The sequence below is a fragment of the Triturus cristatus genome, chromosome 7 (genome assembly GCF_964204655.1).
Source record: "Triturus cristatus chromosome 7, aTriCri1.1, whole genome shotgun sequence".
Taxonomy (NCBI): Eukaryota; Metazoa; Chordata; class Amphibia; order Caudata; family Salamandridae; genus Triturus; species Triturus cristatus.
Window position 1 is genome coordinate 599,861,736 of NC_140590.1, and position 13,887 is coordinate 599,875,622.

The window sequence follows — 13,887 nt, forward strand, 5'->3', positions numbered from 1 at the left end:
GGGAGGAAACAACACCCCCACCCCCACCTGCCTTTTATATCACATTAGTGGAAATGCCAAAATAATGAGGTAATGCTAATACAAAATGTGCCACATTACATGGCATAATTAACCTTTTCTTGCTTTTAAATTTAGTCAACCCTACTGCATACCTTGGTCCTCATCTGCCACATAATTCCAGTGGCCTTGGCTATACATCCTTCATTCCTTTCGTTAAAGTACAAAAGGTTTTAATGATGCAACTACAACATGCTGTGGGTCATGTCCAGATCATTTAAAAGTCCCTTCTGCCCTGTTGTGGACAGACACACCACACTCACTCACTACGCTGAAGAAAGTGTGCATTGTTGTCTGCACTCCCCCTGAGCTACCTCAGCCTGAGCCGGTGATGTTACTGTTGTGGGTGACAAAAGCTCCCAATACTGGAATAAACACGCTATCTCTTCTTGCCAATGCAAAGACAGTATTTACTAGCTGTTGCGACAGGGAGAAAACCACAACAGACTGCACCTCAGTCATGCTCAGGCTATCTATGGGGTAGTTCTCAAATACCTGTTTGCAGACAGGCTTTTCTTTACAAATCAATACAAAACTTTTTTACACATAGTAAATAATAGTTGACTTGCAAGTTACAAATTTAAGATGGAAAAACACTTAAAGACATGTGAGCTCACAACCCTGAATTCCTGAACTAAACCATTACACATTCTTCATTATACTTCTGACAATCCTTAATCTCAGAGCATTCTTTGGCCTATGAATGCATTTGTGTTTCATGGTAGTTGCAGTTAACTTGAAGTGTGTGCTAGCAGCATTGTGTGCCTGAGCCCTTCGTGCGGTCAGAACTTAGGGGTCCATTAGGATGTAGGGCGGATCGCCACCGCCTGCATGGTGGTGGCGATCCGCCCTACATCCTTCCCCGTCCGCCACCCATTTCCCCTCTGCCATATTAGTATGGTACCCCCTGCATTTGCATGCACAAGGTGGTAGGCACCGCGCGGTGCCTGCCACGTTGTGCATGCAAATGCACAACATGCATTTTTGACATTGCGGTGGGTGCTGCGGAAAGCACCGCCCGCCACAATGTCAGAAATGCGGGATGCGCCCGCCAGTATGGCGGGGGCATCCTAATGCCTAATGCGGGACCACCGCATACATAGCAGGCGGTCCCTTTCCCGGGCCTATGGCGGGGGGACAAACTGGCACATGCATCAACAATATAGACAAAGGAGGGACTGTAGGGCTTTTATTAAGGGAGGTCCAGCATACATGCCCAGTAAGTCATATGGAAAAGAAAAGGTATGCAGTTCCTCAGACAGTTGGGGGGGGTGAAGAGAAAGAAGAGACCGTAAGACAGAGGAATTCCTCTATTCGGAACTAGGATCCTCACACACCCAGCAAGCTAGGTGTCATGCTTCATCATATGGACCTGCTCCTCGTCGGGCCGGCGCTGCAATGCCCGACGGGCACCCTGAAAGGGGCTCTTTGGCGGAGATCTTCAGTTCCTGGCCGTATGATGCAGTGTGTGTGAGAGGGACCTAGCGGTGTAGATGTGAGTGCAGGAAAGTGAATTAAAACAAGTTAGAGGGTCCAAAAAATAATTTTATTGGGAGTGGCTCTCTACCTGAATAAAAAGTGGAAACAGAATGGCAGCTAGCTGATGTTATGATTCAGCTTGGCTAAGCTCATCTGTGCTGGTCGACATGTTTCTTGCCCAATGGTCCTAGTGATCCGTGGCAATTCCTCAGGACCTATACAAGCTGTCAAGAATCTACACAAAGCGGTAAGTACAGTTGTTACCTACTACCTGTTATATGGGAACGGTCTCGCCATATGCCTAGGAGAACCTAAGATGGTCTAGTACCATGCTCCTATCCGTGGCCGTGGCGCCACCTGGACACCAAGATTCTGGTGTTTTAAAGGTTGTTGCCAGTAGGGGGTATCAACCTACCCTCGCGCCGCTCGACCCGCGCGCTGCATCGCATTTTGCGATGCAGCGCGCGCAACGAAATTCGTTTTACTTATTTAAATGTGTACTTACCTCCGGTCATCCGTATCCCTGTGTTTACATTTCACCACCCTGCCCCTCCCCCGCCCCGCCTCACTGCCCCACCGTCACTCCCTCCACGGACCGCTACTGCCCCCTGAACATTTGAACATTTGAACTCTTGTGAGTAAATGTGGGGCACCTATACTGTGCTATAATTGAGTGAGCTTTCTATTGCCAATTACTATAGCGTTGTGTCTCTGTATAAGTGCCCAGTTATGGCCGCAAAAGGGAAATGCACAGGGGTTCGTGGGTCGGTCTCTGGCACCCTAGATCAGTTTATGATCAGGGCAGCCTCGCTTCTCGAACACGAGATAGCCATAACTGAACGCCGCCTCTCTTCTGAACCCCTGTATTCCAGACGTTCGTCCATTGGCCCATTATCTTTGGCTAAAACCCCTACCAGGTCTAACGAGCCAAGTAATAAAATCTCCGCTCTGCTAGGTAAAGCTAGCTTTGAAGGGTCGGGGGTTAGACTATGTGAAAGTCAGTTAACTACAGAAGGAGGGACAGTGAATGCTGACATAGGTAGTGCAGTAACTCCTAATGTTCAGTCATGGCCCAAAAGATCGTCTAATAATAAAAACAAATCCAAGAAGAATAAGGGGGAGAACGAATTAAAAGTAAGGAACTCTAAAACCCCTACTATAGCTAAGGTCAAGAAATCTGCCCCTACGGAAGTTAGTTCACTTACCCAACATTGCTCGAATGCTTCTAATATCGAGGCCATTACATTATCCAACTTAACAGATTTTGGGGGGCACATTGAGGAAATACCTGCCCCCATGAAACCGGACGTCACATTTCCATCAGTTGAACATATGATGAGATCTTTGATTCTTCCTTTATTGGAACGTATCAAATTATTAAGTTTAAAAGTAGATAGGGTGGAACAAGTCATGTTGGATAATTTTTGCTCCCTAAAGAATACAATTAAGTTACAGAACAAAGTTAGGCCATGCCCTAAAGCCACATCGCCTTATCCGACAATGGCGCCTGTGATATCACCTACTGTTGACAAAATAGTTAAGCAGCAAGGTGGCCATAATAGTATACAGAACGGCCAAGAGAAAGGGAAATGTAGTAGTACCCCGAACCTCCCTATTACTAGGAACTCAAGTAGTAACTATGATATCCCAGGTAAACCGTCTTCGGTGGTCTTCGATCTTCCACCGGAATCACTCCCATATGTTGCTGTATTGATTGGGGTCCCAGTATTAAAAAAAGGTAAATTTGAATCGCATCGGGAGTTGAAGAATAAAGTCATTTATTGGCTAAATCTACATAGACCTATCCCCAGTAATTTGAATGGGGAAATTCTGTTTGTAAGAAGGGCAAGTTGGTTGGGCCATAGTTCGAAGCTCACATCGGGTGATATTATTATTATCAACTTTAAAGTTCCCCATGTAGTGAGCACCATTTGTGACACTCGGTTTTATAAGGATAGCAATGGAATTGTAATAAAAGATTTAAATTATTTTTACTACTCGGCCCCTGAAGCACAGATGATATATCTTTCAAAAAATAGTGGGTTGTCTGAGCGGAGGATAAGTAATGATGGTAAAGCCTGGGAAGTATGTATGCACCGATACCCAGGCAGAGGCCAATCTTTACCATTCAGGGGGGAGATCCCTGTCTTAAATCGATATCAAGTTTTAAGTAATCTGGAACTAATTAATTGACCTAGTTCGGGTAGCGTCTCCCATGAAGAAAAGATAACCCCAGATTGTGCTGTATCTGAAGGGTTAGCCCAAGCCCATCCACTAATAATACAGACTGGCGGGGTGCCCATCTCTGAAGGTTTAGCGACTATATCCAGTGATGACATCTCCATACAGACCCTACTTCCCTAACTATTGAACACCCCAGTAATAGAACAGGATTACGGATAGTTAGTTGGAACATAGCGGGATTGATTGCTAAAGGGGACTTACCAGGATGGCAGAATTTTATTGGGTCCGGTGACATTATTTGTCTTCAAGAAACTTGGTGTACCAACTATACTAGTTTTGAAGGTTTTGATGGCTTTACCCCTTTTGAATTACCAGCAGTGGCTTCCACCTCAGGAAGAGCCAAAGGGGGTCTCCTGGTTTTAATTTCTATTAACTTACCCCTAACAGTGGAAAGGTATTTCCAAGTAGGGACCCTGGTCCAGCTTTTATGGTTGCGGGTCAAACGTGGGCGAAATATCCTGTTAGTCAACTTTTACAACAACATCTTTGACAATACCAGGAACTCCATTGTTATGGAGTTAGCTGCTGTTATTGAACAATTGAGTGTAGAGGGCAATGTTTTGTTTGATGTTTTGTGGGTGGGCGATTTTAACCTCCCGACCTGCGCCCAGTCAACATCTAAAGCTTGTGGGGTAACTAATAATGCAGGGACTGAGGATCTGCATTTTCAGCATAATCCACATGGAGAATCGCTTAATAGTTTAATGGCAGATTTGAACTTGGAAATTTTACAGTTTTCCAAAAGAACGGATGGTATCACCCTCCCTACTTTTACAGGCAGGAATTCTAACACTACAATTCACCATGTATTGGTCTCTTCCAATTTAGCACCTTACTGTGAGGCCCCTATCATTGTGGAGTCCAGTCTGAGTGACCACAATTTTATCATCTTATATATCGCTATCGACCCCAGTATGTTAACCGTGCAGGGGAAAATTGTTGATAACATTTTTCCACGCAGGCCAAATGGTTTTAGGTTAAGAAGGAAAGGGGCAAATTGTAAGGAACTTCATACTAAAGTGGTAACCACCTGTTTAACCGATATTAATAATATCTTAAATTTTTATAATGATTCTAACTGTGTTTTGAGTAATTTCTATAGTATGAATAATCACATTAACATTTTGTTTACCAAGATTGGAAATGTAAAGTTTAAATGTGCCCCGGGTTGGTTTGATCATGCATGTACATCCCTATTAACGAGTCTCAAACAAGCTTTGTCAGTTAAGCCTAGGGATCGGGTGAGGATCCGTGCTGCGAGATCGGAATATTATATTGCCTTAAAACGTAGGAAGAAGGAATTGCAACAACATGCTTGGGATAGCCTGATTCAGGCAACTGCTACGTCCAACTGTGCTCTTTTTTGGGCTACAGTGAACTCCCCATTCCTCAAAGATGAATCCAACCCGGTACTTACCTCAAACGTAACCAGTGAGTCCTTGGTCTCTCATTTTATTGGTGTTTTTGACCCTACCCGGTCAAAGGTACCGTTTACTACCCATTGGCCGATTTTACCCCTTAATATTACTATATCGGAAGTTGTGCTAGCCATTAACAATAGTAAGGGGGGGAAGGCCCAGGGCCCGGATGTAGTCCCTATCGACGTTTATAAGGCAGATGTATCTTTATGGGGTCTGGTTCTCACTGTTGTTTTTAATATAGCAGTTAATAATGAATCCCCTCTTTCATGGGCTGAATCAATAATAATACCAATTCACAAAAAGGGTGATAGGTCGGATGTCAAAAACTATCGTCCAATTTCCCTGCTTGATTCTTCCATTAAAATTCTGAGCAGAGTTTTAATGGTTAGACTGGAGGAATGGGCAGAGGAAAATGGGATTTTATCAGCCGCTCAGTATGGTTTTCGGAAAGGCCGAGGAACCATTGAGCAATGCCTAAATCTAGATCTCCTGATTGGGAAATATACTCGGGCCAAGCAGGGTTCTCTATATCTCTGCTTCGCCGACTTAAGCAGCGCTTTTGATCTGGTGGATCATGCGATCTTGTGGAGAACCCTGCTTGATCTTGGCACACCGGAGGGCATTGTTTTCTTTTTGGCTCGGCTCTATATTAAACTCCAAAGTTGTGTCCGTTTTGGTATGAAGGGCGAGTGCACTCCTATGTTTAATGTTAAAAGGGGAATTAGACAGGGATGCGTTCTTGCCCCTTTACTTTTTACTTTGTTCATTAATGGGTTGGAGGAAGCCCTAAAATTGGTTGTGTCAGACGCTCCTCAGGTTAAAGGGATAAGCGTACCCGTGTTACTATATGCGGACGATTCCGTGCTGCTATCCAGGACCCCAATTGGTCTCCAACGCTTAATGAACAAGTTTTCTGATTTTATACAGGAGAGGAAGCTACTTATTAATATTAAAAAGACACACACTATGGTTTGTGGGCATGCTCGGAAGAAAATGCCCTCCTTTTATATTAACTGCTAGAAATTATCAAATGTGGACACATTTTGCTATCTGGGGATCACTTTTTTTAAAAACAATTTACGGTCCCAAGAATTTGCCAACGTTCGCGCCAAGATGACGAAGAGCGCTTTTGGTATTTTTAGATTTGCCAATAAGTTAGGAGATAGATGCATTGGTGATATGTTAAAAATGTACCAGGCCAGAAGTGAGTCTACTGCCCTCTACGGTGCGGGTGTGTGGAGTTACCACCCGCACCCGTGTATCCAATTAGAGGAAAACCACTTTCTCAAAAAACTCCTTTGCCTACCCCACTCGGCTTCCACTAAGATTATTCACCAGGAACTCGGAATTAATTATTTGTCCGACCTGGTGTCTTTAAAACCCCTAACGCTATGGCATTCCATCTGGCGGAAAGAGGAGTCTTCCTTTAGTAGAGCTGTAATTGAGGATTGTCTTCTCCTGGACAATATCTGTAAAATACCATGGTTAAAATTTGTGTATAGTTCCTTCCAAAATATATTTAATTTTAATATTCTTACAAACACATTTGCTGCTAATAACACACCCAAAAGTGAGCTGAGGCTTACTTTTTTAAGGCACAAAGCCAGTGAGCGAGTCTCTATTTTAGAACAATCTCCCCTGCTCATTTTTTATAATCGTTTTAATAATTATCAAGGATTTAAACTCTATCTTGGCCTGATTACACGTAGTTTGCATAGATTTTTATAAACTAGGTTGCGATTAGGAATTATACACCACTTGGTGGTTTTTCCAAACATAGAAACGCATCCGGAAGGGCCCTGTCCTTGTGATGGTTCATCAAACCAATGCACTCTGCACTTTCTTATTATATGTAAATTTTATCTATCTTGGCGTATTGTATATGTAAACCTCTTTTTATGAAATATGGGGCTTTCACGGTTAATCATGCTATGGAACTGATTTTTAACCTGATTTATCCTGATGTTTGTTTTTTCACTGCTACTTTTCTTTCTAAATCCATTAGAGCCCGGAAATGTATAATGTTTTAATTTATGTCTGTATGGATTATATTATATTTATGGGTTTTTTATGTACTTTTATGGTCATATTCATGTACCGAATAAAGTTTATTGAACTGAACTATATGATTTAGAATAATTCATTTTTAGGCCCAGATTTTCCATAAGATCATAAAAGCGGCACAATAAAAGTTATGGGCCATTAGTCGTGCAGGAGATAAGAACAGAATCATCCACATACAGCAAGGTGGAGACCATTCTGTGTCCTATCTTCAGTACATCTTTACAATGTTCTCTTAAAAACTGGTCTAATTGATTATTGTATAAAATAAAAAGCATAGGCGCTAAAATACATCCCTGCCGGACCCCCTTCCCTAATTGAAAGTACAGTGCATTCCAAAAGTGGGCCGTACCTTACTAAGGCTTGCTCGTGTCACTTGGGCCTAAAGTGGTTTTTAACCACGAACAGCTGTGTGGTTCTGCTTGGGCTTGATGTTGCACGATATTTTCATGTTTCATATTTTCTACACCGTTTTCATTTTTTATTTTTTCTACAACTGTACTGCGTCAGAGATACCTGCAATGTGGGTGAGGTACTAAGCCTGAACAACACAACAATGGGCCCAATTAATTATAGCAGGATATAATGCCATGCTTACCCCGTATAACACCATAACGTAACACCAGACTCATCATCACGTGTCACCATTTTCAGACCAAAATATATTTGTTTCACCAAAATAAAGTCTGTTTTCCTCAACGCAGGGGTTGAAATGCAAATCTTGAAAGGCACACCAGGCTAAGAGCAACACTGTGCTTCTTAATATAATAATTTAAGATACACTAAGCGCCCAGCAGGCCAGGCACTGAATTGTCTCCTGACACCTATTGGAAAATACCAGGCGCCATGCTATACATAATCTACAAAACAGAATGCACAATATTGGACTTTGTGGCTAGCTTTTACAAAACACACTCACCTACGTACCCGGGCCTGGTGACTGGACTGCACTGCAGTTGCACAAACTAACTATTATTCTACACTGTTGAAGAACCTTGAAGGAAGCTGCCAGACTCCTCCCCTAGGTCCCAGCCCACATATCATAACAAACTCTAGAGGAGGTGCTGTGTATTTGTGGAAAGGCAGAGGCCACTGGCACACCCACTCCTACATTGTCTCAGATGGCCTACCCTGCCTCCGGCCATTGAGATTAATGGAGGTCCTCCAACTCCACCCTGTTCTATGTGAATAATGCCCAAAGTAAAACTCTATTGTCAGCAGTAACACACACACTGCACCCACCAGTGTGTAATCACAGCCCTGTTTTATGCCGTAAGGTCGAGGAAAACCTCACCCAGCTAAGGCATGCGCAGAGCCAATGGTCCTGCTCCCCCACCCCCTCAAATAAACAAACTGATTTACACGTTTCTTCACCCAGCAGCCAGAACAATTTATTGCTAGCTGCTCTGTGTTCCTTCTCACATTTTATTACTCCCCCATGTAGGCAGGGTGATGCCCATCTTGCCCCTTAACACCAGCCATCCCTGGCCACCATAATGGAGTACCATCCGTCAAACTGTAAATCAGACCTTAAGTGCTTCCACCCATGAAATGCCTGACCATAAAGTTGCTATTGGTTATATTCAGGAGAGGTCAACCAATTGCCAACTTAAATGTCTCTGTCTACACACAGGTAGGAGGGATTGCTCAACTCAGTGCTTAATTTGAGCCGGGCGTTCCTGGTGCTCGGCACAGGCACGTAATTGCCAGCACCGGCACGTAATTGCCGGAACCTACACTTATGACAGCTGCCACATGGTAGCGTTGTTTGTGTAATTTAAAGAAAAGCAGAAATATAGTTGTTTGTAATTCAAATATATTAAAAACAACTAATACCTGCCACCCAAGCCATTTTTACTCCTTTTGTGGCCTCGAACAGTCTGAATTGTCACACTTGTAGAGGTGTGATGGTTAGTAGTTGTGTAAGTACAGTAGCAATTTGTGGTGCAACCTGCGGTGGCCACCTTACGAGGGCCCCTGCACTTATTTATTTACAAATTAAGCACTGGCTCAACTCTATAAAATGCATGCATGATGAAAAGGTTGTGTTTACGATGTCAAGACCCAGGGATTCATTGTAACCTTGAACCCTTGACCCCATATCACCAAGTTAATTTTCTCTTTAGTTTACAGAAGCCCAAAAGTTCAACAATAGATATTTTACAAAGCAATTAACATAAGCTGAAGCTGGTCTGTTGTACTATGAATTGCATCACTGGCAAGTTAAAATTGCATTATGTAAGGTCGAAAACACTCAAGACAGGAACAATTTGCATTTTATGCACTTGTAGTGAGATCAGATGTTATTTGTCTTATTAGCCACATGCTGCCAGATGTTAGTTGTCTTTTCTGCTAGATATGTGCCCTCATATTCAGTACAGGCACATATTAGAAAGGTAGTCCATTAACAATGGCATCTACCCTCAGCAGAGCATGTTGATAGCTGCTACCATTCTGAGCAAGAGTCAATGATGTTTAAGGTTTAACAAGCAGTATCTTATCCTTCCGATGAGATGACTGATTCCACTACATCATTTTTAAAATGTGCTTTTTAGGGCAAATCGGGTCTTAGGTCTTACTATTCATAAAATCTCGTGTCTACCATTCAACTAAAAACGTTTGTATTATATTTGCAAGTCAAATAGGGTTTCCCATCATCTGAGGAATTAGAGGTTCAGGTTAACAGTGTTTTCAAAAGGACGGCATAATAAGACTTATGTTGGTAGCAGGTCCTCTCTCAGATTCACCTCTATTCCCATTTCTAGCGTAGCTATTATTAGAAAAAAATGTTTCTTGAGGAACGATAGGCAGTCTGTTGCCATGCAAACGTTTACTCATCAATTGCACTGGCAGCGCATTGATTTTAAGTGGTCATTTTGCTTCTGATATTTGACTCAGCTGCATAGATGTCGTATGAAATAGTTCTTTATATTGGTATCTCTCTTTTTTCCCCATAGCATTATATTCGCTCAGTGTTTTAGCATGAGATGAAAATTAGTCGAAAATCATGAAACCCTGCATCCCGAGTGTTTTTAATGTTAAAATGTCTCATTACTTTGTACCTCATCTCCCATTACTATGCTGATAATGACTAGCATGGGGCGAAGAAATGTTACCTGCCTTAAAAAAACCATCTTCAGTTAAACCAAAATATTACGACTTTTTTTTATTTCAGCTGATGCTTGATGAGCTCAAACCTGATACGTAAGTTTATGTAAATATTGTTTCAAAAGAAACTTAAAGCAGACTTTCTTGAGACATGCAAACTCTAGCGAGTGCTCCTTTTTTTCGTTAGGCTTTTCAGAAGAGTATATCAAAGTATTATTTTAGGCACCGGTTTTTTTCAGAATGCCAAGCATTAAAAGGCTAAAACAAAAATTAAAATAGCAAAAAAGACATTTCTGAGTGCCATAAAGAGGAAATGTATACTTTGCATCCATCCATCAATGTACGTAATAGAAAGGTGTATTCTGCCATGTAGGACACCATCAACCAATACTTTGGGTGATAGAAATTTCATCTTGAGATCTTATTTGTTTTTTACCCAGGAAACTTTGAGGCTGCGTTGCGAGGTCTTGCATCATCGTCGAGCATGCTGTCGACGAAGGGCTTCTGATGCGAAGTCCTGCATCAAAGATGCATCAGGCACTGGCAATTCCGAGGAAGCTGCTGGGCAGTGATATGGAGTCCTGTGTCATTGTCGAGGATGCAGTCAACAAGGGGAGTGCAATGTAAAAGCCTGTGTCGTGGATACATAGCGCAACGGCGATTCTGAGGAGACTGCGGGCTGTGATGCGAAGTCCTGCATCAGGGATGCATTGCGCTGCGGTGGTTCCGAAACAGAGCTGTGAGAAGATGCATCGGGCTGTACCAGTTAGCCCCACCGGACCACAGTTTGGTTGGCAGAGCACCTTCAAACCCACTTCCAAGGGTCCAGAACTAGGGTGGCACCACTTGTGGGGGTAGGACTCAAAGCAGACAGAGTCATGGTGCTGGGATCAAGGTGGTGGGGCCTTATCTGTCACTGAGGCTCTGATCAGGAGGCCAGCCAACTAGCCTTTGGAGTCACTCTGGTGGTCCTGGGTTCAAAGTGCAGGTCCAATCCTTCACTTATGCAGCAGGGCAGAATGAGCAACAGAGTAGCAGTCATTCTTGCAGAGCAGAACAGCAGTTCTTCTAAGACTTCCACAGGTCCAGAGGTGTACTGAAGAGTTGGGTCTGAGGGTACAATATTTATGCCTCGTGCCCACATTGAAGTAGGGTTTCCATCCCCAGAGGTGATTGGAATTTCCTGCCTTCCTGCCCTGGGGCCACAATTGACTAATGTCAACCCCTTTGTGAGTTTGCTGAGGCAGACCCTTTGTGATGTGCAACTGTGGTAGGTGACAGCTCCTCCCCCTCAGCAAGTTAGAGAAGGCCCATCCTGCCAACACCTATGATCCTTTGTCTCACTGTCTGGACGCAATCTGCAAAGACGAGCTACACCTAGTCACGTGACCAACGAAACGGGCTGCATACACCAAATGGTTAAGACAAGAAAACTCCAATTTTATAAAAGTGGCATTTTAGAATAGTGACTTAAAATCAGACTTTACCATTAAAGACTGTTTTAAATTACAATTCTTTAGACTCCAAACCCTATATTCCTACATGCTCCCAATTGAAAGTTAGCACTTGTAACAAGGTAACCCAATGTTATCCTATGGGAAAGGAAGGCCTTGAGCAATGAAAAACAAATGTAAGAGTTTTTCATTGCCAGGACATGTCCAACTTTTCAAATACAGCGCATCCTGCCCTATTGCTGTTTAGGCGTGCCCTAGGGGTGGCTTATATGTATTAAGCAAGGGTTAGGCATGAAAAAGAAATTATTTTGCCAGCTCGAAAGGACAGTTTAAAACTGCACACATAGGCTGCAATGGCAGGCCTGAGACATGTTTAAAGGGCTTCTTCAGTGGGAGGGCAAATGAGTGCTGCAGGCCCACAAGAAGCCTTTAATTTACAGGCCCTGGGTGCATGTAGTACCACTTTACTAGAGACTTACAAGTAAATTAAATATGCCAGTTTGCTGTAAGCCAATGTTACTACGGTTAATGAGGAAAGCACAAGCACTTTAGAACTGCAGCACTGGTTAGCAATGGTAAAGGGATCAGAGTCCTGAAGCCAGCAAAAACAAAGTCAACAAAAACAGGAGGCTAGAAGGCAAAAAACTTGGGGAAAACCACACCAAGGATGTCAGGTCCAACACCTGTGTTCTGCAATGCTCATCAGTCAGTGCTCCTCTAATGCTTACCTCTCTGTGTTCCCCTTATGCACGACCCTCAAGCAGGTGCGAGGTGCATTACCCCATGGCCCCTTTAAGCACATACTCCAGTGCTCGACAGAGCTGCCACATTAGTGTTCCCCAGGTGCACGTTACCATTTGCTCTCTAGTGCACTTCACCATCTTCTCTCTGCTGTACATAGTTATGTATGACTGCCGGTCTGTGCTGAATAATTCCGGTATGATTGTTGAACTTTCTGAAAACTGGTGTAGGTAGGTATTCACGGCAAGCATTTTATATATGTTCATGCGTCCCCCTATATAATGCCCTTCTGTGTGCATGGGCTACAAAAAGGGCCAAGTCAGTTGGCTTTGTTGGTGCTTGGTGAGCCTGAGCACTGTCAGATTCAGCTAGAGCCCAGTGAGTTGGTGTTACCCCACAGCAAGCCACTCCATTACCGGTATAAAAGACAATTTGTCTGCATCACCACGTTTAGTACTCTCAGTCAGAATCATTCTGAGCCATTGTCATTTTCTTTTTCAGCTGTAGAAACTCTCATTTGTGTTCATAAAAGACAGACTTCTACAAAAGTATTTGAATGGGGCCTGCAAACAATATCCATCTAAGCCAATAGTTAGGGCATTATAGGGCATGTCCCCAATTTTTTATCTTTTCATTAGTGGCAAGTTTGGCATGCGAAATCCTTTTCCCATGTCAGTTTTATATGAATATGAATGTAAGCAATGTCAACCAACAGGTTAATGCCACTGTTGACTCCTTTGCACCCTTCAAATAGGACGAATGGCACAGGCAGTTCATTGGGCTGCGGAAATTTGCTTGTAAACGTAAAACGCACCGCTCTGACAGACATGCACAATCTTATATAACCGGACAAGTTATTAGTGCATATGAAAAAGACGAAAGTAATAAGGATTTTGCATGTAGTATCTCAAGGATGGAATACCCAAATATTCTGGCAGTCTGTTCAAGTTAGTTTGCAGGTTGGATGGCCAGTAGATTCAAACATCAACAGGCACATTTCTAGAATCTACTTACATAAACATCAATTTAACCAGATATTAAGATAAGGGCACATCCGTAGAACCCAGCATTAACACCGGCACGACCTTTTGTGCTACTTTCAGCCCATAGAGAACATAATAACAATTTAGGAAGCCTACATCTGTTGATCACCTTGACAACACAGCTCCACGGTAACAGTGAGACACAAACTAATTGCAATACCAACAATACAAATGTAAAAAGCAAGATACTACATATAACCGCTCTTTCAAACACATAAGACAAACATGGGAGACTCGTCAATATACAACAGCCTTATATCAAACAAGACATAAAACAAT